The 24,390-nt window shown below is 41.6% G+C and overlaps 1 protein-coding gene across 4 annotated transcripts in view; it reads left to right on the top strand.

Moving 5' to 3' along the window:
• The window catches only part of THSD7B (thrombospondin type 1 domain containing 7B), a 299,473-nt gene that overhangs the window by 29,599 nt on the left and 245,484 nt on the right, over positions 1-24,390 (top strand). For 3 of the 4 annotated variants that reach the window (XM_063161589.1, XM_063161588.1, XM_063161590.1), the window contains exon 2: positions 24,285-24,378. The gene's annotated coding sequence lies outside the window, so the exon portion shown is untranslated. Of the gene's footprint in view, positions 1-9,797; positions 9,924-24,284; positions 24,379-24,390 lie in introns of all 4 variants that reach the window. The other variant, XM_063161586.1, reaches the window with a different exon arrangement.

The raw sequence follows: 24,390 nt of genomic DNA, 5'->3' as shown, positions 1-24,390 counted from the left end.
TCATGATTTAGGATCTATTTGGTGTAAATTAGATTAAAAGTCACCCTTGGGGCCTAATTAAGCCATGTTATAAACAGGGCAGTAAGTTAAACACTTGCAGTAGATTTTGCAGATAACAGGTACGAATAGATGCAAATAAATCTAAGTTTTCATTGATACAGGAATTTTAATTGCTGTTGTTGGTTGATCTTGGGGTGACTATTAAGAGCTCAGAACTGTGAGGCTGTGCTGCTGTCCCTGCACAATCCATGCATGCACCCCACCTCTGCTCGCTGTCTTTCATCTTGTGCTGGTTGTTTCCCCTTCCTCCTCTGCCATTGATACAAAAGAACATATAAATGCTTTTTTTTTTTTTTTTGTTAGTCTAAACAAGGGGATAAGATTTGAGAAATTTTCCTAAAGACTTTCTTGTTGTTGACAAAATATTTTAGAGACAGGCTTTGGTTTCCCAGTTGCACCAAATGCAATCACTTGCTGACTGATTAACTATAAATTCTTCAGAATTTATACTTTATTAACTCTAATGTAGTATCTTCTACCTTGTTCCTGTTAGATAAAGGTGGCTGTGGGAAGTTTTTATCCATCTTCCCTTCCGTGTTCCTGTTGGATGTTTCTGCAGTCAGGGCTGAGGTGCCCTGTGCCATCAGCCAGGTCTCACACACAGGGGCTCTGCTGAACCCTCAGCAGAGTCTCACTAGCTTGCCACATACTTATTGGGGGGCATAGAGACCTCACAAATGTGTTATTACTGATAAGATATGTGTGTTTCCAGCTTGGTTAGTTTTATATTCTGTTAAATTTTAAATATTTTTTTTTTTTTTTAGCTAAAGGCTCCATGGAAGTAATAGGGAGCTTGTATTTTATTTTGTTTGATTGAATCTTGAATTCAATGCTAAAAGTGAGAGATAAATTTGTATTAAAATCTCTAACTCTTTCCCCTAAGGAAATTTGATAACTAAACTCCACATATTTTCTTCTAGTAATAGCTGTCTGATTGGCTTTTAATAATCAGAGTGTTTCTGAAGACTGCTCATATAAAAGGCAAAAGTTGATAACTTTAAAAAGTATTTTTATTTACTTTCAGAGTATGATTACTGCAAAGTGCTTTGTGCAGGTTCATTTAGGGAGTGTCACCTTGTGGTTACCACTGTTCCAGGAGGTTTACATCTGATAGATTGATCCTGCTGTTATTGGAGATGACAGCAAAACCTTTCCAGCACGCAGCAGTTCTGTAGCTGGGACAGGTGGCATGTGCTCTGATTGCTGATTTATGGGCACTGAGGCCTCTCCTCCCCAAATCAGGGCAGGGGGCTGTGAGTGGTGGTGTGGTTTGTTGGATTTGAGCTGTACTCCCTCTCCCACACAGCAGAGCCCAGAAGTCCTTAGCTGCGTGTGGCTTCTCTGAATCTTTTCCCCAAGAACAGCTCTGACATTTTTATCACCCCTGTGCTCCAGTGAATGTGGCAGAGGTTCCTAGGGCACTGAGCTGCTTTCCCTTGCCATAAAAATAAAAGAGGGCCTGGGGAGCCCCTGTGTAGCAGAGGGGATGCTGTACCAGTGTGCCTGACTCATCCTTTCCCTCTGCTGTGAGTCTGTGTAGGTGTGCAGCAGCTCCAGCAGTGCTGCTGTTGGTGAGCTGAGCAGAAGGTGAGAGCAGGCGTGGCTGGGGAGGTGGAACAACCCGTTCTTCTGGAGGCTCCCAAGGTGTGCCAGTCCTGCTCCTGTCCATCAGTGAACCCCACACAACCAGCTCCAGGGCTGGGGACCAGAACCAGAGCAAGCCATGCTTCTGTGTTTTACACTTTCAGCTAAAATTGAGCAAAGCAGCAAAATTAACTTCCTCAAATCAGACCAAAGCCTAAAGTCTAACTTCTGCAGCTCTGCCTCAGTTTAAAGCATTTGCTCTGATTACCTGGTTTGGAGGGCTTCATGGCAGATCCATTTTCTTTATTTGGATTAAGAGAATAACTGAAGCGAATCATTGCCTATAAGATGTGGAAGTTCAAGTTTAGTTCACGTTTAAAAGGGTTTATAATGAACTTTGTTAAAACTGTGTGCTGATTACTCTGGTGAACTGAAGTGCATATTATTAAAGCTGCTGATTTAAAGTCCATCTTACATAAGCTTATATATTGAGAACTTTAAAGATTTTTTTCAATATAAATTTGGACCAGCTCTTAAAGTGAGATTGCACTCTGGGTTTTTAGGGTGTGGATATTCCAAAGGTGTGTATCTCCACATTATTTCAGTGTCTTTGTAGACCAGAAGTCCTGTCCCTTAACTCCTGGGGAAGACTGATTTTTATCTATTACATAGGTAGAGATTTCACATGAAGTTTCCTGGACATATTTTACTCAGAGCAACTTGCCACTGTCCCTGCTTTGAAATGCTTAAAAAACCTGTGGTTTGATCTTAAGCAAAGGGGCTGAATTGCTGCAGCCAGGCTCTGGCAGGAGTTCTGCATCCCCTGGGGTGGGTGTCACGGCACATACACAGCTCCTGAGCCAGTTGTTAGGCTTTGCTCGAGTGGTGGAGCAGAGCATCACCTGGTCCCTCACTGTGCCCTTCTGTGAGCTGCACCTGCACCAAAATAGCCATGTCTGTACTCAATAGTAACAATTACTGAGCTGTGCTGGGGGAAGGCGGCTGGAATAGAGACCTGCAAACCTTGGAAGAGCTCCTTGTGTAGAAGTCTCTCTGTGTGTGTGTGTGGGTTTCCCTTCCCTGTGGGGACTGTCTGTGCCTCAGTGTGCTGGTGTTTGGAGCTGTAAGCCCAGATCCCTGGGGGAACAGCAGCAATTGATGCTGCTGTACTGCACAATGTCTTGTGGGAACATAACTTTGTCAAATGAAAAGCTTTAAGGCCAATGGCTCTAACTTATCCCATTTCCTTTTCATCTCGGGGATTTTTTGTATTTTTTTTTTTTGGAGTAAGCCTAATACTCATGAAGTCTTACTGAAAAATGGCTCACAATTATTCTATGGGTATCAAACACTGCAGAAGGAGTGTGATGATTAATACTGAAATAGTGAAACAACTGGGGGCCTTGTACCTTGGCTAGAAATAATTGACTCATTAATCTTAACCACTGCATGGGGGTCAAACATAGTTTAATCCTAATAGGTGGGGATATGCCAGATTACACTCCAGTTCTGACAGTTATTCTTCTCCCTGGAACATTTGCTAATATTTTTACAAAGAAATTAGGAAGAAAGAGAGTAGAAGATACCGAGCAAGCTCTAATACATTTACTGAGACAAAACAGCAATGAGGCAGAATTTAAACCTTTACGAATGGGATTTTGAGGAATATTAGATGAGAGCCAACAAATGAGAAAAAGAAAAGGGAAAGATGTGCCTTTTTTAGAATTTGATTTTGCCCTGTGCTGGTTGGATGCTGGTCAGTTTCTTATCCCTTTCAAAATGGTTGTTCAGCCACCTACTTGTGAGTCTCTACTCCCTGAGTGAGATGCTTAATGCTGTACCTCAGTACAAAACAATTCTTAAACTTGAATTTGTCTTCTATCAAATCTACATGTTACAAAATGCCACATTGCAATGTAGTGGTTGTTGACATGGTATTATAATTTAAATAATGTTTCTAACCAGTGGCAAATACAGCTCAGGGTCTGGTAAATAATGGATGGAAATTACAGTCGAAATGGGAATGTTAAATAGCCATTCCTAACAGATGGTCATCAGAAATCATTCAGCTTATCTTTTATAGACAGCACAAACACAGATATCTGTGCTTCTGCTGGATCAATTTTTACATGAGCTCCTTGAAATTGTGGAGCAGAGTCCCAGCACTAGTGGCAGCTCTGGGAAGTCCAGGTGATGGGTAGGTCTGTGTTGGCTGGGCACTGAAACACGGATCTGAGCGTGGTGGATTGTGGATTCCTTGCCTTCAGGCTGCTGCTGTCAAACCTGTGTGAAAAAGAATTGATTTTGCTGAAGAGAAAGTCTTGGGCTGTGGGCTGAGTAAGAGATGAGAAAGGTTTGTCCTTCCTCCTGGCCCTCCTGCTCTCCATCCTGGAGCAGAGTGCTGTGTGTGCTTGGGCTGAGGAACCGGGTGTTGGAGCCAGATCTTATCTCATAAATCAGGCATGATTGACGCCTAAAACTGCTCCATGGCCACCAGTGGTGTGTTATGCACGTGTTGTACAAAAACTGGCAGTAAGCCCATCAGGCTGGATTTCAGACTCCATGTAACAAACACTTCCCTACATTCCTGTGAAGGAAGAAACTGCTTTAGAGCTCTAAGTGAGTTAGTTACTGCAGATGGATTCTCCCTGAAAAGTGCTTCCCGAGCTCTGGTATGCAAACAGTCCATGGCTGTGCAAGCAGCTGGTTCTTCAGTCTGTATTAAATACAGGTTTGGTTGTGGTTTTTTGTTGTTGTTGGTTGTGTGTGTTTTTTTTTCTTTTTTTTTTCTTTTTTTTTTTTGTTTTGTTTTTGTTTTTATTTAGAGAGGGATGTTTGGAGAAAGTAAATATGAGCCATGACAGGGAGAGGAATGGTGGCTGGTAGACCTTTACTTTAAAATAGACAGCCAAAAGTAGGAGCACAGAGGTATCATGTTCTTGTTACCTGTCTATGTATAGTATGTGCCAGGATTGTCATTAAAGGGCCCAGAACAACAGGAGGAAGAGCCTTAAACATTTTGTGCTGCCTCAGAAGCTCCGTGGCTGCAGAGGCTTTGCAGATGTGAGAAGAACAGGTCCAGTACTGCCAAGGGCTCTAGTAGTGATACTGCAGGTGCTGGTAGCTTTAAGCAAGTGAAAAGGCTGGGGAAGTTTTGTGCACTCTGTAGTATTGCTCTCGTTTCCCCCAGACAGCCTGGGTTATAGTGCAGCTAACCAGGGCATTGTAGGGACAAAAATGCTTCTGATCCCCAGGTGGAGCCAACACAGGAACATCCAGCAGTACAATGTTGTTTTAAAGATGAACTTTGCAGAGAAGCGTGAGTTTGGACATGTCGTTGGTAGTCACCATTATTTTTAAGCCAATAAAGTAAGGAAAAAGGTGTTGAAATATAAAAATGCCAAGTGAGACAGGTTCAGAATGAGATCCCATTTAGCAGTGTTACACTGCAGATAGATGCCCATGGAGCAGGGGCTGTCAGCTGCTGGCGCTTCCCTCCACAGCAAACTGAAAGATGAATGCCTGTGCTGTCTGATACTGATGGTGGAGTCATTGGGGATTACAGATGTATGAAGACAGACATGAAAAAATCAATATGATTTGGGGTTCCAGAAGTTGCCACCACTTCATTAAAGTGATGCTCTGTGTCTCTCAGGAGGAAGAGGCAACTTCAAGGTCACAGGAGACGGCTGCTCCATGCTGTGGTGTGATAGGTGATAACACATGTGAATTGCAGGAGCACAGGTGACAGCTCTTGATGTTTGATGGGTTCTCCAGAGCTCTGATAATTTGCAATGAGAAATGTTAAGGCTTCGGGATTTAACACAACTCAGACAAATAAATAAATATGTTCTCCAGTGAGGCTGATTTTCAGGAGTGGAATTTTATCCAAGGAGCAGCCTGAGTCTCCTGAAGGACTAGCTGATTGTTGTTGGCAAACTTGTGTCATAGTTTGGGTGTGCCTATTTAGATGGTCTGTATTGCTTAGTTACAGAAAGGAAGACGTGGTGATAATTCTTGAGGACAGGTTCTGCCCATCAGGGCTTTCTCAGACAGAACCCCTAAAAGGCATCAGAGATTGGACACAAAATACATCAGTGCTTCTGCAAGAAGGAGAAGCAGTGAATTATCACTGAAAGTGGCCAGATCTTTCCTCAAATTTGTCTTATGGTTCCTTGCTCTCAGCACAGACATACATTGTCAGAAACACTGATATCAAGTGAATCATCTGTGTTGTTATATAGCAAATAGTTTTTGAGAAGCTAAAACAAGCTCTGTGCTGTGAGTCTAGTCAAACATATGTATGTTGACAATGATACATGATTACTGTTAAACTTTATAAATCATTTCTAGTGAGGTAAATGAGCTAAAACCAGGCTGGAAGAAGTATGCAAATTAAAAGTAAAATGGAAATGAAGAAGGCTAGAAGGGAAAGATACCCACATTTGTGAGAGTGCATGAGAAGAGGCTGTTCTTTTATAACACTTGCATTTGTGTAATACGTCTCTGAGAACAGGGGATGGGAGATATTCCTTATTGTCCCAGCTGTCTGGGCAGCAGGCTCAGTGAGGATGAGGAGCCTTGCTTTGATTGGAGAGAGGCAGTGGAGATAAAAGCCAGAACTGTTCTGAGCAGCTCCATCCTCAGGAAAGAAGCATCAGGTGCCCAGCCCCAGCAATACCCCAGTCCTTGTCTCCAGCTCAGACGTGGTGCATGGCAGGACAGTGCTGGGGAGGGATGGGTTTGGTAATGGAACTCTGCAGGGCTGAAGTGCTGCTGAATTCATCTTCGCTGCTGGTAGCTCGAAGATGCTGTGAAAGGAATCTGCAGCTAAAGGAGGACTAAAATTTCAGGTACACTTTGATATTTTTCCTTTGTGACACGTTTCAAGTGTGACCATTAAGCACGAAACCTTGACTAGTGTCAGCCTGACATTTTGTTCCCTGCCTGGTGCTGCTGATGGAGTGGTGATGGGCAGATCCTGCTGCAAGGGATGGCTCATTGCTCAGGGAGCAGAGGGACTCTCCTTCACAGAGAATGGCATCTCACACCAGGGTTATGGACTCTCAAAAGTTGGAAGAACTTTTCCATCAACTTGGGAGAATGGATGAGACTGAAGGATGCCTGCTCCAGCTGATGTGAGCCATTGGTATTCCAGCAATTGTTTGGACTGGCTGATGGGAAGATGGCCAGTGGCTTAGCTGGCCATATCAAGAATGACTTCAGAGAGATGCTAATTTTTCTTATGCATGTCACCCACAAGTTGAAGGAACTGGTGTTTCTTCAACTTGTATTGAATCCTATATATCTGATCAGTTTATCACATTAAGGTGATAAACTTTGGGAGGAGTGAAGGTGCCCATCAGCTACTGGAGGTGCTTGGAAGATTGAGCATAGTTCTCAGCTGGTGTAGTTGGGTTGTGAGATTTTGCATCCCCTGAGGAACATAATCTGCAGTGAGGGAAAGCAGATAAATACAGTGTGCCTGTAAGCATGTGGCTGGTGGTTGGTCATAAGATGGGAACTCATCTAGGACTGTCACTACTGGCATTTAACTGGGCAGGAACCTGAATCCAACATAAATTGTTATGAGGCTTTCAATTCCCTCAAATTAAGCCTTCAGCAGTAAGTTTCTTTCAAAAGACAGGAGGATTTCCTGGCAATGTGTGATGTATTATTTGTCTGCCCTTATGATTCAATTTTCTGTGTGCTGCTTAACTGCTGTGAGGAGCAAGGGGAAGCAGTTTGGTGTGGGAGAGCTGCTGCAGAGCAGGTTGTGCTTAGGAACCCCAGGAGCCCCAGCTGGGGCTGCCAGAGACAAAGCCTGGGTTTGGCTCACTCATGGAGCTCCTGCCCTGGGGTGGCAGCAGGGTCCCTGCAGCAAGGAGGCTCCAGGGCAGCCTGGGGAGCTCCTCCATCCCCCCCATAAAGCAGGTGTGCAGGGACAGGGCTGCTGCTGCCTCCCTCAGCACCCCAGCAGTCCCAGGTTTGGGTTTTCTCTGTTGAGCTTCACCTGCACCAGCAGATCCAGGGGTGGATGTTACTGCAAACCATCTGTGCCCCTATGGCTCTGGATCTTGGTCTGGCTGCTCATTCAGGGTTCATTGCCATAGTCCTGTCTTGCAGTTTTGTACTGGGTATTTTAATGTAAAACATCAAGTTTGTATTAAAAAAAAAAAAAAAATCCTCCCTCTCCCCTGTGCTCTTCTAAAACATTAAGATGTGTTCAGGTGCTTTTAATTTTCTGTTGGATTTCTGAGCATCTCTTAGGATGCATTAAAGGTGGTGTCTGCAGATTTTATGTTGCCACCATGAAAGAGACAAAACTTCTTTTGAGATAAAGGAGATTCTGATATAATAGCAGAATTTACAGATTGAATCCTTAAGGAAAAGAAACAAAGTAGTGGTGCACTGTAGGGGGAATATGGAGGAAATATTTTTCCTGTAGTAGTAGGAGTGATTAATTGTAGGTCTTGTACCGTGCCAGTTGCAGACAATCAATTTTAGATCAAATAATATAGAATGTGTTGCCAAATTATATATGCTAATTGATTATGAGCTTCTGTGTAATGTACTATTAAATTTTATTTTTAGCCTGGACTGTGCGTGCCTGTGTTCTGCTGCATGGTCTGAACCAGATTTCATGGTGGTAGGTGTGTCCAAGGGAATTTAATTTCTGTAATTGTGGAGAGGGGGCTGGTGTCTGCCTGGAGCAGGCACAAACTCACTGCTCCCATGGGTGGGAAGGCTGCAGCATCCCACGTGTGCTGAGCATCCCGTGTGTGCTGAGCATCCCACGTGTGGTGGGCATCCCATCCATTGCTGCCACCTGAGTGGAGAGTGGGGGTGTGAGGAGGAGTTTGAGCTGATGAACCACCTGAGGTTGTGTTGAAACTGGAGGGAAGCATCTAGGGAGCACCCATACAAATCCAGGCTTCAGTGCATCCATGAGACACCTCCTTAATGAGGTAAAGCCATAAAGGAAATAAAGATTTACATTTTTCTCTCTGATGGGATTGTACTTGAGTTAATTGCTTCTAAAATGAGACCATAACTTTTAGCAAGGAGGATGGGTAGCTACTGTTCAGATTTCATTTTGATAATTTTCTTAATACTTTGTTTTACATCAGAAACCCAGTTTGAGATTGAAGAGGCCACTTTTATGTTTGAGGCACTGGAACACTGAGGAGTCATGCTAAACAAAAGTCATGCTAAACTTGATTTCTGATGCATTTTTTCCTTCCATCTCTGTACTTTGCTGCAATACATGTGTGTTTTCTTGCTGTGATGTTTCTGAGAGGCTGTGGGAAATGGGTTATTAATAAACACATTCAGTAAGTACATTAATGAGTGTATTTTATGTATATGACTGCACATCTGCATACATTACATGCTCCAGGGCTTTATCCAGAAAGGCAGTTTTCCTTCTGGAAATAAAGTGAGACAAGTTTTAACCAAGGAATTTGTTTTAAGTGGATTAGGTCGCTAAAAAATTTCATTTGAGTTTAGTGATGGCAGACTCAGGTCCAGTATTGTAATACTTCATATCAAATGGCATAAATTCCTTTGATACAGGATTTATCTAGTGCTCCTTGTAGTCTTTTAAAGAAAGATTTAGAGAGAGCTTTTAATTCATACTGATTTTCTTTCTTAAAAGAAGTTGATTTTTTTGTCATGAAAAATTCATATATATTACACTAATTAAGAAGTGCATGCACCATATCTGTCTAGACATAATTTTTGTAGGTTTTTTCTCCTTCCTCTTCCACCTCTCCTCTAGTGCAGACTTTTTGAACTGGCTCCTTTCAGAAGGGAGTCACTTCTTTACAAAAGCTTAGGTGTTTGCACAAGCTGGGCATTTAAAAAACATTTTTAATCTATCCTATTATTTTTCATATCCTATAGCAATATATAATGGCTTTTATTAGGATGGCTACAATGTCTTTTTAAATCCCCAAATAACACTTGGCATGTCAGGATTATATATCAGCATAACCTTTTTTTTGAGCGTGTCTGGAAATCACAAGGAGCCTGATGGACGCTTATTTTTCACAGGCTGCTGTTCTAACCCCCCTAAGGCAATCAGGAGAGAGCTTGCAGTAGTGTATGTAATGTGAATAATTTTGGATACATTTCTTTTTCATTTCTCTAAGATGCCTGTAAAAGAGTCTGGCTTCTGGAGCTTCTCATCACCCGCTTTCTGCAATCCCAGCCCATTTGCTGTGTCTTGTAAGGAGCACCTGAAATCACTGGTCACATTTGAGGGTAGTCCTAAAAAGGTTAGAATGATTTTTCTTTTTTTTACCCCCAGTCATTTTTTCCCATCAGTCAGAACTCATACTGCTGTATTGGAATGGAAATTTACAGAAGAAACAGGGTTCACTGCTTACAAACCTGTTGGTTTGTTAATTTGGTACTTTAAAATTCAAATTTATAGCTATAAACGATGCTTAACTGCAAGAAGAATTAACATAAATACACAATTTCTTATTTCCTTACTCTTAACACTTTCAAAGCAAAGTGAGGTCCATGTTTAAAGTACACATCATAGCTTCAGTAGAAGTTTTGGCATGGATACATGTATTTTCAGGATGGATCTTTGGTCTGGTTAATGCAGGAAGTGAGACTGGATGTGCACAGTGATCTCCTTAAACTGTGTCAGTGTTTATTACAGGAAATAAAATCACAAATTTTGGGGGAAAACAAGCTCTCTTTTTGTTCAGAAGTTAATTAAACAGTAGCAAACAACCTTTGAATGGGTTTTGAATTTACATAAACTTTATTAGAATGGAAACAGGCATGGATGTTGAGCAGATTCTGGTGGGTTTGTTTGAGGAGCTGGTAAGGTATAGACTTGCATGAGGGTACTTAGAGCAGTGTATATGTACAAAAGCAGAAAGAGTTATACTGTTGCAATTTCATTCCTAATTAACCTGTTTTCTTAGAATATTATGTTTATTTTTAGCTCTGAGAGCAACTCTGTCTTTTCTCTGATGAGAAATGCTGTGTGAGACAAAAGGGAAAGTCAACTTCAGACTTATTTCTCTCTGCAAGTTGTTTTGCATTAATAAACAATGATATTTAACACAGCAAATGTGTGAAGGGAGGAAATGAGCAGTGTTTTCCCTGTGTTCCAGTGTCTGTATCTCAGTTTGGGTGCATAAGTGTGCACTGAAATTCCACAAAAAGGGAAACATTTGTTCTGTCTCAGATCATGGGTGGTGTAAAGGTTTGGTGTTTGCTGGTGGAGTGTGCAGGGCACAGCAAGATTGTGTTAGGCTGCCAAGAGATAACAAAACCGTGCAGGTAAATGTTTAGGAGATTCACTGGAGCTGGTACATGACTATTCACAGGCACTTCCATCCCTGAGAGGCCTTGAGAGGTTTCATTTCAAGTGATGCTCCCTACAGAGGGTCAGGGTCCTGATGCAGAGAGCTTCCCTTGCCTGGAGCAATGCTCTGGGGGTCTTGGTGCCTCTCTGTACCACTGCAACAATCTGACAAACTGGCCTCAGAATGAGATGGCTTTGCTCAGTCTGATTCTGATGCTGGCACAAGTCTTGTTAGAGCTGGAATCATTTCTCAGGGTCATCATTCAAATAGCAATTGGCCTAATCCAGAAATAGAGGAGAAAAAGTCCTTTTTTCTTGTTGGTGTGGGATAGGCTATCAGTGTCTCTGTAGTGTTCCCTCATGGATTAAGTGCTGCTCCCCTGTAGATACACCAGACATCAATCTTGCCAGCCAAGAAGAGAAGCACCTCTGAGCTGGCCATCAGTTCCTGGGTATATGCTATCATCATTTCACTCTGGGGAGATGTGACATCTGCCACTTTTTCCTGTGGGATTTGGGGACTATTGAGTGTTGAGAGCGACAGCTGCTTCAGTGAGCCTGGCAGCATTGATCTGAGCCTGGAGAGTCCTCATGGCTTTGCTGAGGTGACCTTCTCCCAGGGTGGGCTTTGCGAAGGGATCTGCAGCTTCCCTACGTTCTGTGTCGTTATGAACCTGCCTTTTCTTCTCCCTGGTGCTGACAGCTCGTTCATCTGAAGGCAGGGCACACATTGATATTCCAGTGCAGCTCTTCAGCTGCTGGAGGTGTTGGCACATCACAGGGATCTGTGGGAATCCCTCCCTTTTGTGTGTGTGTCTGTGTGTGGGTTCCAGCCTTGCCCACGGAGCCACTGGCACCAGCCATATCCCCCATGTGCATCCTGCACCCTCATCCGTGTCAGAGGCTTACATCACTGACAAACCTCCTCAAGTGGTTCCCTAAAAGCAGTTTTTTTTAAGCTCCTCCCAAATAAATTCCTTAAGATTAAAAAATATATGGCTTGTAATAATGTCTCTATCTATTTTGTATGAGGTGGTGCATAGCTCTATCTGCCTACTAAATGCTGCATATTGTTTAAAGCCTGTCTTGTGCTTTTTCTTATTGATTAATCTAAAATACAAATTTACAATTGATTCTCGAGTCTTGGATGCTGCTGAAAACCTCTGCTCGGAATAGATTTATATAGATGATATTCACTGCTGTTTCCAGCACATGGAAATATACTGAAGCACTATTTTTAGATGTTTTATATGCAGTCAAAAGCTTTTTGCTCACCCTCTCTCCTGTACTTTTATTTCTTGCAGTTTGGAGAGTTTTGGATTAAAATAAAGGGAAAATTAGGAACAACAATCAATTTACCCTTAGCCTTACAGTCCCTTATTACAATTGCTAATTTATCAGTGGGTAGGTACCTCTCTTTTGTAATGGATATTGAGGATAATTTTAAATGCAACTCTTAAGCTTAACCAATTTACATAGTACTCTGGGAGATTAGTCGCTTCTGCATAAAGAGCTGTGTGCATTCCAGGGGTGTTCTGGAGCCCTCTTGTGTGGTTTTCTGAATGTTTGTTGTAATAATAATTGATTTCCTTAGCAAGGTGTTGACCTCTAAGTAAGTATTGCAGATTGAAGCAGTAAAACTTTGGAAAACTGCTTGGAAGTTTTTGGTTGGAGCAGTTTTTCTCAGCTCACAATTGTGTTGTGTTTGAAAGATGGGGTTGGGGTCCAGGAAAAGTGTTGGATTTTATATTCTGTGCAGGCTGGTTCCAGTCTTCTGAGTTTGGGGTTCCTTGGTTCTGGTTGGTGTTATTTTGTTTTTTTCTGCCATCAACTGATCTTCAGTGAAACAGAAGCTGTATTTTCCTCTCTTCTGTCCTTCCCTTCTATCTCTGTATATTTACTTTCCTGGTTTTTTCAAGCCATTAACATCGCTAGGATCAGGACGGAAAATGTGAGAGCCACTAAATAGGATTATGTTAAAATGATGATTTAATTGAGCTCTTACACAGGATAAGAAGATTGTCTTGTTTTGCTGAGCTGCAGTTTATGGAGGTCCTTGGCAAGAGGAAGCCAAGTTGCTTTCGGCATTCATTAGCACCAAATCCAAATCACTGCTGAATTTGTTTAGCAGGAAAAGTAACAAATAGAGGAAAAGCAGAGCCCATGATTTTAAGTGTATTTATAATTCTTGTTTTTTTTTTTTTTTTTTTTTTTCCTTTCTCTTAGAGTTGAAATGATCCTATGAAACATTTGCTGGCATGACAAAATCCCACTCTTGAAAGTAGGACAGGAGACATTTTCCACTTTCTACAGATCAATCTTTTTGTATAACTCAAAGCAATTGCAGTCCTTTAAAAAAGGACTCAGGTACTGAGTAAAAATTACATAGTAAGTGGAGTTTAACTCCAGTTGTAACCCAGTTCCCTGCTAGTTTTACCACATAAAGAAAAAAGTATCCACAGAATTATGACCCAGCTCTTGTACCAACTCTGCCAAATATTGCCTGGTAGGCCAATTTTTAAAGAAATGCTCAAGGCTTGCAATATATTTATTTCTGCCATTTAAATTCTAATTTAATTTTAGATTTGTTTATGTAATCAGATATATTGGATTACTGCTGCTATCAAGTCCTGTATTTAGTTCAGACTCCCATCTTTCTGAAGGAAGAAAATGCTGCAGGAATGTAAAATAGTTCAAATAATGTGGAATTCAAGCCTTTGGGAGTTGATGCAGCTTTTAATACTGAGAGCATTTGTAAAAGAAGTTCTAAATACTTTCAGTTAGCAAGACTATTTTATTCAGGTATAAGTACAGCTTTTTCACTGCAGAAGCTGTTAATTTCTCTTAGTGTGAACCCACAAAGAGAGCTTCTGCCAGCACTGATTTTTCCAGAAGGTTGGCTCAAATTTTATTTAAATTCTGAAACACATAGAAGGGAAGGCTGGAGTCTGGTAAACATCCATCTGGGTGTGCTTTTACAGAAGGCTTTATGCATTAATTGACTTATTAATGCAGCTAAAGGGGAAAGTGTAAAAAATGAGCAGGGAAACCTGCAAAAGCCTGATGGGTTTACCTTGGCTAGTGTGACAGATGTGTTTTTGAACATCTGTCTGCTGTAACCATCCCAAACTTCAGTGGACAAAGTGCTAATCAAGTATGGATAATTGGAACTGAGGAATTTCAGCAGGTTCCTCCTACTGCTGGGTTCCTAAAATACCCCTGTAGGCCTGTCTTGGCACTGGAGTTGTTTTCTGTCCTTCTCCTGAAGCAGTGTTTTATATGCCTTGCTTGCAGCTTACAGGTGTGCCCTGTAGGACTGTCTATAAATAGTTATATATGTTATATATATGGTATATATATAAAATATATCTGTTTTACTTTGCTGTTGAGGCTGAGATGCAGCTTTAAATCAAAAGTAGCCAGTGAACATGACTAATTTCTCTAGCAGCATTTATTGCATAGGCTATGTCTATTCTTCCTTTAACCAGATGGAATCTAGTCCGTACTGTGGTTATCAAATTTTGACTTATTTAACCCCATACATTTAAATAAAAAAGCCTTTTTTTAATGGAGCACATGGCTGCTAAGAGTGAAGTAAATAACATTTTCTGTAATTGCAGTTACTGGATTTATAGGTACTTTCTGCTGTTTCAAAGAGAAGGATGAGTAAGGCTTTAAGAGAGGGTTGAAAGCAAGTGTGATGAATAGATAAAAGCAAGAGAAGTCAAAGATAGATTTAAATTGTATTTTAATATAGACTTTAGTAATATGGTAAAAATAGATATAATCATGAAACCTGACTATCTCAATACATTCCTCCAAGGCAGCCTTATTCCAGGATTTCTTAAATGCTGATTATTTGTAACTGTAAAATTGTTATAGTATCCTCTTTTGGATATAATGTATTGTGTCTAGAGTTTCCTCTCCAAATGTCTCCAAGGGAGGAAAAAAAAGGCAAAAAACAATAGAGAAGAATATGTGAGAGTGATGAAAATGACTCCCAGGGAATTAGAAAATAGAAGAGAAATGCAAGTGAATAAAGGGCTAGTTAGGAGAAGGAACAAAATGCTGTAGGGCGAGAAAAGGGTAAGAAAACAAGCTGAGAAAAGGTGGTAGATGTAATAAAATTATATCTGTTGCCATTTGGAAGAAAACAACTAGTTTAGTATGGGGGAGAATTAAGGGCAAAGGATAGAAAGGATTTGAGGATTAAGGACAAGGTGCTCAGGAGGAGATGTGCAGCAGGCGATGAAACAGGTGGCAGAACTGAATGGAGAAAAGAGAATGTACTGAGATGGGGGAAAGTCCTGATTGTGGGACTTGGATGAGGGCAACCACAGCCTCAGATCTCGTGTCAGTTTGCATGAGCTTGGCAGACTGAGCTCTGCTGGGAACAGAAACAAAACAAGGGATTTGGGGACAGTGTCAAGTGCCTTGTGAGATTCACAGCTCTCTGGTCCTGCTTTGAGCAGAAGGTTTGGCTGAAGCAGGGATGTGCCAACCTGTCCTGTCCTGGGGGTGAGGAATGAGCTGCCCTGGTGACTGTACCCACAGGGAAGAGTGGTCAGTCTTTGGGGCAGTGCAGGTGATTGTGTGATGGGAAAGGACGTGGCTCAAATGAAGCTGTGAATGTGGAGCTGTGGGAATGGGCAGCTGTGTAAATTCACTGTGGTTCACCGATCACCTTGCAGAACTCAAATGTATCTTCCTTTTTTCTCCTCTCATGCCTATCGTCTTCAGTAGATCTGTGCCTTAATGGTATTAAGGAGACATAAAATAGAAAATTGTGTTTGAAATCAAATTAATGTCCTATTTCAGGGAATAGGATTGTTGAAATAAAGCTGCAAAACTCATAAGGACACTACAATCACTGGGCAAAAATAAATCCACGCAGAGCCATATCCCTCAGACACAGTCCCTGTGACATCCAGTGGTGGAATAGGAGATGAAAGGGCTGTGGGTGGCTCTGAGTTTTTGTTGATGGAATAGATGTTCCTAAAGCAACAGGAGAGACTCAGAGGATAGGTGGAAGTTAAGGGAAGTCTCTGCTGGAAAGGTGCAGAAGGAAATGAAGGGAGAAATAAAATTTGAGCACCAGTAAGCAGTGTGTCCTGTGGGGCAGGGAGAGAAGACCCAGGCTGACACTATCTGCAGTAGGAGATTTTGGTTTTGTGTGAAGTGTTTCATCCAGGTTTGATGTTTCTGTGAATTTCACTCTGCCTGAATTGCCTCAGTAGTAGTTTTGGCCTTTTTCTCTGCTCAGGTGCTTCATTTTTTAGTTCAGACCAACCACTGCTGAATGCATGAATGGAACCATTTTTTGGTGGAACTGGCAGAGAGAAAATTCAAAAAGATTAATCTCTTTGGTGTGGGGAGAGTTGTTAATCAGGGACTCACCAGGAAAAGTGGTTCTGCATCCTTGTGGGCAGCACTGCCAGGGAAACCAGACAACACTTTAAGTTGCATGTTGAAGCTCTGAAATATAAAATTAACTGATAATTTTCATAGGTCACGCTCTTTCCCATAAACCAAACTCATCTGCTCTCCTGGAGGGAGACAGAACAACTGGTCTGACTTCTCATTATCTCTTCCTATGGCGTTCCCTTATTGAATTACTGCCGGGTAGAGGCAGCAGATGCTCATCAAGCCACTGCAGGACTCCTCTGTTAATTGAACTGTGATGGGGATGACAGCAGGGAAGGTCAGGATGATGGCACCAGTGATGTAACGTGAACTCTGGTAAGAGCAACCTGCACAGGCAATTGACCTTGCTTAAACGGTGTCACAACGAGGTCTTTTAGCAGTTCATATCATTATGGTTATTTTTTGTATCAATACTGCTACAGTGTCAAGGCTCCCTGTGCGAATTGTATTATATCGTGTTCAAATATATTTTTCACCCTAAAGAGATAAGACTTTCCTGTGTGATAAAATACAGGGAGGGACCATAGCCAGCAACAGGAGAAAAGAAATGGGAATGGGAAAGGCAACAGAACCACAGAATTCCTGACCAGATCTGTGGTTGTACTCAGCTCCAGCTGAGTGTCATCCTTTCTAACCGCCTCTGTGACAATGTGGAGCTTTTTGTTGCTGCCGTGCATAGTTAATCCTGGGTTGAAAGCAAGTTGACTTTTGAATAAATATGCAGGTATTATGAGTGGGTTCTGATAGGAAAACCCACATTTTTGCACCAGGTTCTGCAGCTCTTGCCAAGTTCCTGGGAATGCCTGAGTTTCGGGCACACATCCCAGGGCAGGTGCTGAGCTGGAGCAGGTGCCTGGTGCTCCTCCCTCCTGGAGGGGGTGATGGGGTGTGCTGCTGTCATGGGGCACTTGGCTGCCGTGTGCATCTTCTGCAGAGGCAGATCAATCCTGGGTACTGCCGTGGCAGGGAAAAGGAGGGCTGGAGTCCCAAACGTGGCAGTGTGAGGAAGTTTGGGAAAAGGAGCAGCTCGTGCATTTCTGAACATGAATGCCAACTAAAAAGCAGATGCTGCTTCTCAGTAAAAGCCTTATACCACTGCACTGTGTTGCTCTTGGTGAGTTGGAGTCTGTGTGGCAATCAGTAAAAGCTGAATTCAGAGTGCAGTGTGTGCACGTTGGCATCTGTGTGTGTGTGCAGGAAGCAAATTTTAGAGGTTCTTTATACCAATATTTGGTGGTTTTTATTATATGTGTTTTTAGCTTTCACTAAGTCTTTATTTTTTATCTTTATTTTTAGTCTTTATTTTTCATTTAATTTTTAATCTTTATTTTTTAATTTTAGCAATACAGTTTTCTGAACCCTTTTGTTACAGTGCCTCCTGGCCCACTAATATCAATGTTGCAAAGTAAATAGAAGGAAAATCAACGAATCAATATTAAGGAATCACAAAATGTTTTTTATTAATTTTGACAAATCAAGGTATACTTATTTAAAATACATGTTCTGACATGGGACCTGACTTATACAGGGTTTTATTTTGTAGCAATGATGAAGCCTTGGTTATAGGAGACTTCATCACAAGGTTTTGTGGATGGTGCTTGATAGGAAATGAAGAGGTCCAGTGTCAGAGCTTGATGAACTCTGTAGAGCCTGTGTGTTCAGTTTGCCGTGCCTTGTGCTCTTTATTTGGCTCTTTATTTTCTCCTTTCCTACAAGTTTGTTCTTTGGTGCACTGAAATAAACAGCTGATGGCAGAGGACGCATTGGAATAAATGTTTATTTCAGCACTTTGGAAATGAGTTTTTTGAAATGGGATCTATTTTGTGGATGTGTGTGTGTGTGTGTCTCTTCTTATTAGCTCATTTGGGTATGGGCTACAGCTAGGTAGTGCAAATGGCAAAATGCTAATGACTGCCTACAAATAGAGGTACAGATCTTGTGGGAAATAAATTATTCTTAGTGTGGGTGTTAGAGCAGAAGGAAAATTGCACATGTAAGAAGTGTGGAAGGCGGCCTCTGCATGTTTGGCTGGCTATTTTAGCCAAAGTCACCAGTGGTTAGAATTTCAATGCTGAACCCCACACACTCTCCCCAGAACAGATTAACAGGTAAAACAGTCAGATTTTCTGCCTATTTGCAGTGGTTTCTTTGGTGAGGGGTTTGGGTGTGTGCATTGCTCTGGTTGATGTGTGGAAGTGTGCAGAATGTAACAACTCAAATTGGAGATGAGCTTCAGCGACACCAGTCCTGTGGCAGGGAGGCAGATGGTCCTTCCCTGCTAAGCAGAGCCCAAGTCTTTGTGAGCTCATGTGCCTGGTGGTACTTGATTGTATTATTCTGACCTTGTGTTTTAAGATTGATAAACTCTACGTGGTGGCCATATTCCAGTGAGGAGAGGAAAAACTCCCTGACCTACAGCCTGTGATGCTGTACTAATGTCAAATAATATAAAGTAATATCAGAATGCAGAAGAAAATCACTGCAGTAAAGCAATTTAATTTCTGAACTGAAAGCACTTTAATGGAAATGCTCAGGAAATCTGCCATTGTTCTAGCAGCAGAGGTTATGGGGTTGTTTATTCTTTTTTTGAAACTCTGCTGCCTTGTAATTGGTGACTTTGAACCTTTCTGTTGTTTTCCGTGTGAATGGTCCTGCTGCTAAAGTAGGGACATGGCTCTCTACTCACTCTGATTTCCAGGTTTGCCTTTTAAAGGAAAATAATTTCAAATACTAGTTTTCAAATGGTATTATACTGCTGAATGTGCATTATATGCAATGCTTTGCCAGTGAAGTGAGAGTAATCCTCTTTGAACAAAAACTTGCAATAGCATTTACTGAAATGGTGTTGGAAGTAGTGCCAGCTCCCTTTGCCTTTGTTTAATTGCAATTTAACAGTAATCCAAGATCTGTGCAACTGTGACAGCAATTCTTAGATACAGCTGAGTTTCAAAGGACCTTCAGTTCATCCATTGCCAATGATAAAAGCTTCAGCAGAGCAATGGATTGATAATAGACTCAAACTTTTCTCTAGCCATTGAAAAATAAACAAAAAGAAACTTTTTTTGTCCCTCAAAGCTATAAAGTTTTGTTGTTACAGAAAGGATGTGCTATAATGTGAAGAAATCACTGAGCTTCCAGGCTGTGTTCTGCTGTGCTGGCTGAGAGGGCTGGCATGAGGCATTCAGCTATAATGTGTAAGGGTTGTAAACATAACCTAGATAAAATAACCCCCCAAAATTATTTATCCCCCAAAAAATGGGCCTTTGTAAGTTTCTATGGTGACTGTTGGTGTGTTGATGAGATGTTTGATTTGAGTTTCTGCAGCCTTTTTTTTTGTATTTGATTAAATATATAAAAGTGCACGAACAGCCTGAAAAGGTTACTTAAAAGTTGTTGGACACTTTCTCTGTTCTGCTGCTCAGAAAAAAAATAAAATCAATGCCTGAGTTCAGGAGAGAAGCCTATTGACAGTCTTGAGCATTTTGATCTTAATTGCTCTGCACTTGTTCCTGCTGCAAGGGGTATGATAATGGCCTGAAGAACATTTGTGAAGGTAAATTACCCTACTTTGAGCGCTGATACAACACCAAAAGGTCTGTGGCTCTTAAATCCCATTGAGAATTCCAGGGCTTGGATTTCACTTGGGTGACACTGAATGCAGTGTGTAGAGGGAGATGTTGGGGAGCTCTTGGTTGTGCTGAGCATCATTTCTGCTCTTCAGTGGGCCTGGGGGCTGTGGGTGGCTGTGTCATGGACAGGATGGTGCCTTGCACAAATTCCTGAGTCCTTGCCTTGGAAGTCTCCTGCCCTTCTGAGGGAGTGTGAATCACCCATGTTTGTGTGCAAACGAAGCAAGTTTTGCTTCAGCTGTGTTTAACTGAACCAGGTTCCTGGGAAGAGTCTGCAAACCCCATTCACTTTGTATTCTTGAAAGTCAAGTGTGTTCCCGTGGAGTCCATTGGAAGTACCCAGAGTGAAGGAGAAGTAAGAGCAGCATTGTTTAACAGAGCAGTTCTGCTCCAGCACTGTTGTAATTAAAGTTGTTCTACTGATGGAAAGTCTATTCTCTGGTGTTTTCCTTAATGTAGTCATAATGCATCAGTCTGAGCTCCCTTGCTGGAACATCTTTCATTATAATCCACTTAGCTAAGTTTATAATTAAGCTTCTAAATTCAAACCTGCTTTTGTTACATTTTTAGGTTGTACAGAGACTGAAGGAGGAAAACTTAGGATTCGTGTTTTTTACCCCAAACAGGTTGATGTAAGTTAAGAAGCAATTAATTGGCAGTACAGTAGTTTCATATGTTTGCTTTTAAATTTCTGGGTCTTCTGTAGCTTTGGAACAAGAATTAGATGCAATTGAATAGAAGAATAAATGAAAATAATTAATAGATTCTTACTGTTTTGACTATAGACATCTCTAAAATACCCAAGCTTTCAAAAATAACTGGTGATGATAGTGATGATTTACTGAGCTTTCTAGCAATGGATTGTTGAGGAAGGTTGTTGAAGTTTATATCTGAAGATGGACCATGAGATTTCTGTTGAGCTTTGCTGGTTTGGAGGTTGTGCAGGATTAATCCCACCCAAAGCAGGCTGGTTGAGACTGTCTGCTCATTGTTTGGAATGATCTTCTCTGTGAAGATGTGTGAACACAAAATAGTTTTTCAGGCATTAATTATCCTTACAGTTATTGTAGCAAATTACCAGAGAACTGTTCAAGTTAATGTTTGGATTCCCAATAAGTGACCACTTAGGACAAAAGTGATAAAGGTGCTGTCAGCATTTGTCCACGTGATATATAAATCTCGCTCATTTGATCTGTATGTTTTTAACCAGGATTTTCTCAAATGCTCCAGGAAGAAGGGCAGATATTCTCAGTAATGTTTGGAGGTGAGGCAGTAGAGGTATAGAAAATCAAGCTGTCATTCTCATGTGTGCAAAGTCACTCTGCTGAAATCATGGGGAGCGCTTGCAGAATCGAGTTTTAGTGTCGGAGCGTGACCTTGGGTGACTTTTTACACTGGAAGCTTCTGGCACAGCTGGAAATGGAAGTGGAGTGAACTTTGGGTGCCTCTGCTTTAACCAGAAGACTGTTTCCCTCCAAATGTGTAAGGGGAGAAATGTGTAGGGTGTCTTTTAGGTATAGAAGTGTAAGGGAAGTTTAGTGTAACTACATTCATCATTAAATAAAAGACTGGGCACATAGGTACTTATATTTCAGTGCCTGTTCCTAGTTTGGCATATGTGATTGTCCAAACATTTCTATTTTGTTACACTCCATGCCTGTTACACTATAGCATTTGTGGTTTTTTGGAAATCTCTCCCCAGGGATGGTGAGCAGTTCTTGTCTGTGGTGATCAGCCTTTGCTGCTACAAGCCAGGCATTCTGCTGCTTTAGAGCAGAATAGAATGAGCTTTTTGGATAACAGCTTTCTGAGCAGGCAAGGCAGACTTTATCTGAGGATAAAGAATATGATATAAACATCCAGATTATCTTGGGATATCACAGGCAGTGGATTTGTGTGTAATAGGCAAACAGTTGCACAGTTACTACTTACATTTGTATTAAGGAAATTTATTCATGATTAATGATGCTTATCTTTGTGCTAGACACCTGCCAAATGATTTATAGCCACACATATCATCTGTAATGGCTCTTCTTTTTTGTTGTTGCTATTCAAAGTATTTGGGATTATTCTAATTGCATCATGTGTTTGAAATGGAGAGAGCTACCCAGGTGTCCTTGTCAGCATTCCCATCTCATACCAAAAGTAGGTCAGATTTACCCATGATGGGAAAGGTCACAACTCCCAGTGAAGTCAGGGGGAATTGAACTGATGTATGACAAGCTGAAATCATGTCTCGGGTTTGGATCAGTTTAAATTGATCTTATTCTAAATTCAGTATTAAATACGTTGTAAATCCATGCTGGAGCAGAGCCAGGTTGAGCTTCCCTAAACCACAGAAATGGAGCAGAAGGACTGGAGAAACCCCTGTCCCATGGAGACCTGGAGAAAGAGCAACTGGTCCCTTCTTTACAGTGCATTATGTGAGAGTGTACAGTCAAATTTGGACCATCAGTCTTTTATTTTTTTTAGTGTTGGATGATTTTGAGGACTCTGATGTGCCTTGGGCTAGCACAGTGCCTGCCAAACCTGCCTTTGATTGCTCAGCAGTGGCTGGAAAATGGGAAAAGTTTCCCAGAGGCTTTTTCCCCTCTCTAGCTAAGCAGGGATTAGACTGGAATTTGGCTGTTGGATATTCCATTGAGGTTGAAAATTAAATTAAATTTTGATCACTTCAGCAATAAGATACTTGTCAGCTGTGTATGTTTACTTATTTCCAACATTTTGTCACTGGAATGCCCTGTTTCAGCAGAAATGCAGGTTTTTAAAATAAGTTTGCTTTTCAAAACTAGTTTGATTTAATTCTGTCATTAAGAGAATTAGCAGTGGATTAGGAAATGTAAATGCGTGGTTATGATCATTATAAAACTTGCACGTGTCTTTTTCAAGGCTGCCTGGATATTCCCAGCCATTACAGCTAATGATGATATCCTTGTTTTTCTAAACAAGATTCCAGACCAACCAAACAAAGTGACAAGGATGCTTGTGGCTAATCCTCCAAATATCAAAACCAACACCTCATTATTTAATTTCAAGAGAATCCATTAGTGCAAACTATGAACTGGCCAGGCCTGGATTATAAGGGTTATTGACTAAATCCAGATAATTTTGGAAGAGGGAGATATTTTTTCTGACTAAAGCATATGCCTTGAACATATTTAGAAAATATTATGTTAATGTGAGAATGGTGCCCAGAGAAGCTGTGGCTGCCCCATTCCTGGAAGTGCCCAAGGCCAGTTTGGTTGGAACTTGGAGCAACCTGGGACAGTGGAAGGTGTCCCTGCCCATGGCAGGAGTTTGGAATGAGATGAGCTTTAAAGTCCCTTCCAACCCAAACCATTTAATGATTTTATGATATTTAAGCAATTCCATGAATTTAATGACTAGTCTCGATGAAATCAATTTTTTAAATACAAATTTCATTTTTTTTCTCCTTTTTCATCTGTGTTTGCCAGTTTACAGCTAGCCATGCTGACACATTTGGGAGCTGAGATATCATGTAACTAAATTTGATGTGAAGTGTTGGTGGCCTTCATAATGTAATTTATTCGTGTTTCTGTAGATAGCATATGTTGCCTGTGCAATAATTTTTTATCATATCAGGACAGAACAGCTACCGTTCCAAACTGTGTTACACAAACCTAGACACACAGACAAATTTTCATTGTGCATTGCTGGGGTGCAAATCAGTGGAATCTATTGAGCTCTGCTGGGGTGGAGGAGATTAGAGCCCATGGCATGGTGTCTAATTTATTTCTGTTTTTTCTGACTTAATGTAATCTCTGTTCTTGCTCAGTGGGGAGCAGCAGCCAGTTATCTTTGTAGTCCTGCCCAAAGAATGAAACCCCTTGTTTTGGGCAGGAGGCTGCTGTTCCCAGGGACGTGCTGCTGTTTGCTGACCCTGTGAGTGCTGAGATGAGGGCAGTGCATTCAGAAAGCAGCTCCTGAGCCCTACTCGTGCTTCATTAAAAACCTCAGCCTCTTAATCAGCTGTTATCTGAGGTGTCCTTGGATCTGCCCATTTTGCACCCCTGCCTGTTTAGGTTTTGGTGGTTTTATGGCATTTTCTGGCCCTGGAGGGCTGCCCTGCAAGTGCAATGAGCGCTGTCCGTGCAGGGCTGGGCGTGTGGCTCCCCTCCGGTGCTGAAATCTGAGCATCTGAATAATTCCTTCCCTGGTTTTGTGTTTTAGTATGCGAGACCTACAGAGGTGGTGTTGGAGCCAGTGCCACTAACTGCTTGTCCTTCCCTTGGCAGAAAGCTGGTGACTCTGTTGTCCCACCGCCATAGATGGTGACGGCGATGCTGAAGGCACTGGCCGAGTTGCTCCTCCTCAGCTCTTCTGTGTGAGGTGAGCAGCCAT

Source organism: Melospiza melodia, chromosome 8 (assembly GCF_035770615.1).
Source record: "Melospiza melodia melodia isolate bMelMel2 chromosome 8, bMelMel2.pri, whole genome shotgun sequence".
Lineage (NCBI taxonomy): Eukaryota > Metazoa > Chordata > Aves > Passeriformes > Passerellidae > Melospiza > Melospiza melodia.
This window is presented reverse-complemented; position numbering and strand designations above follow the sequence as displayed.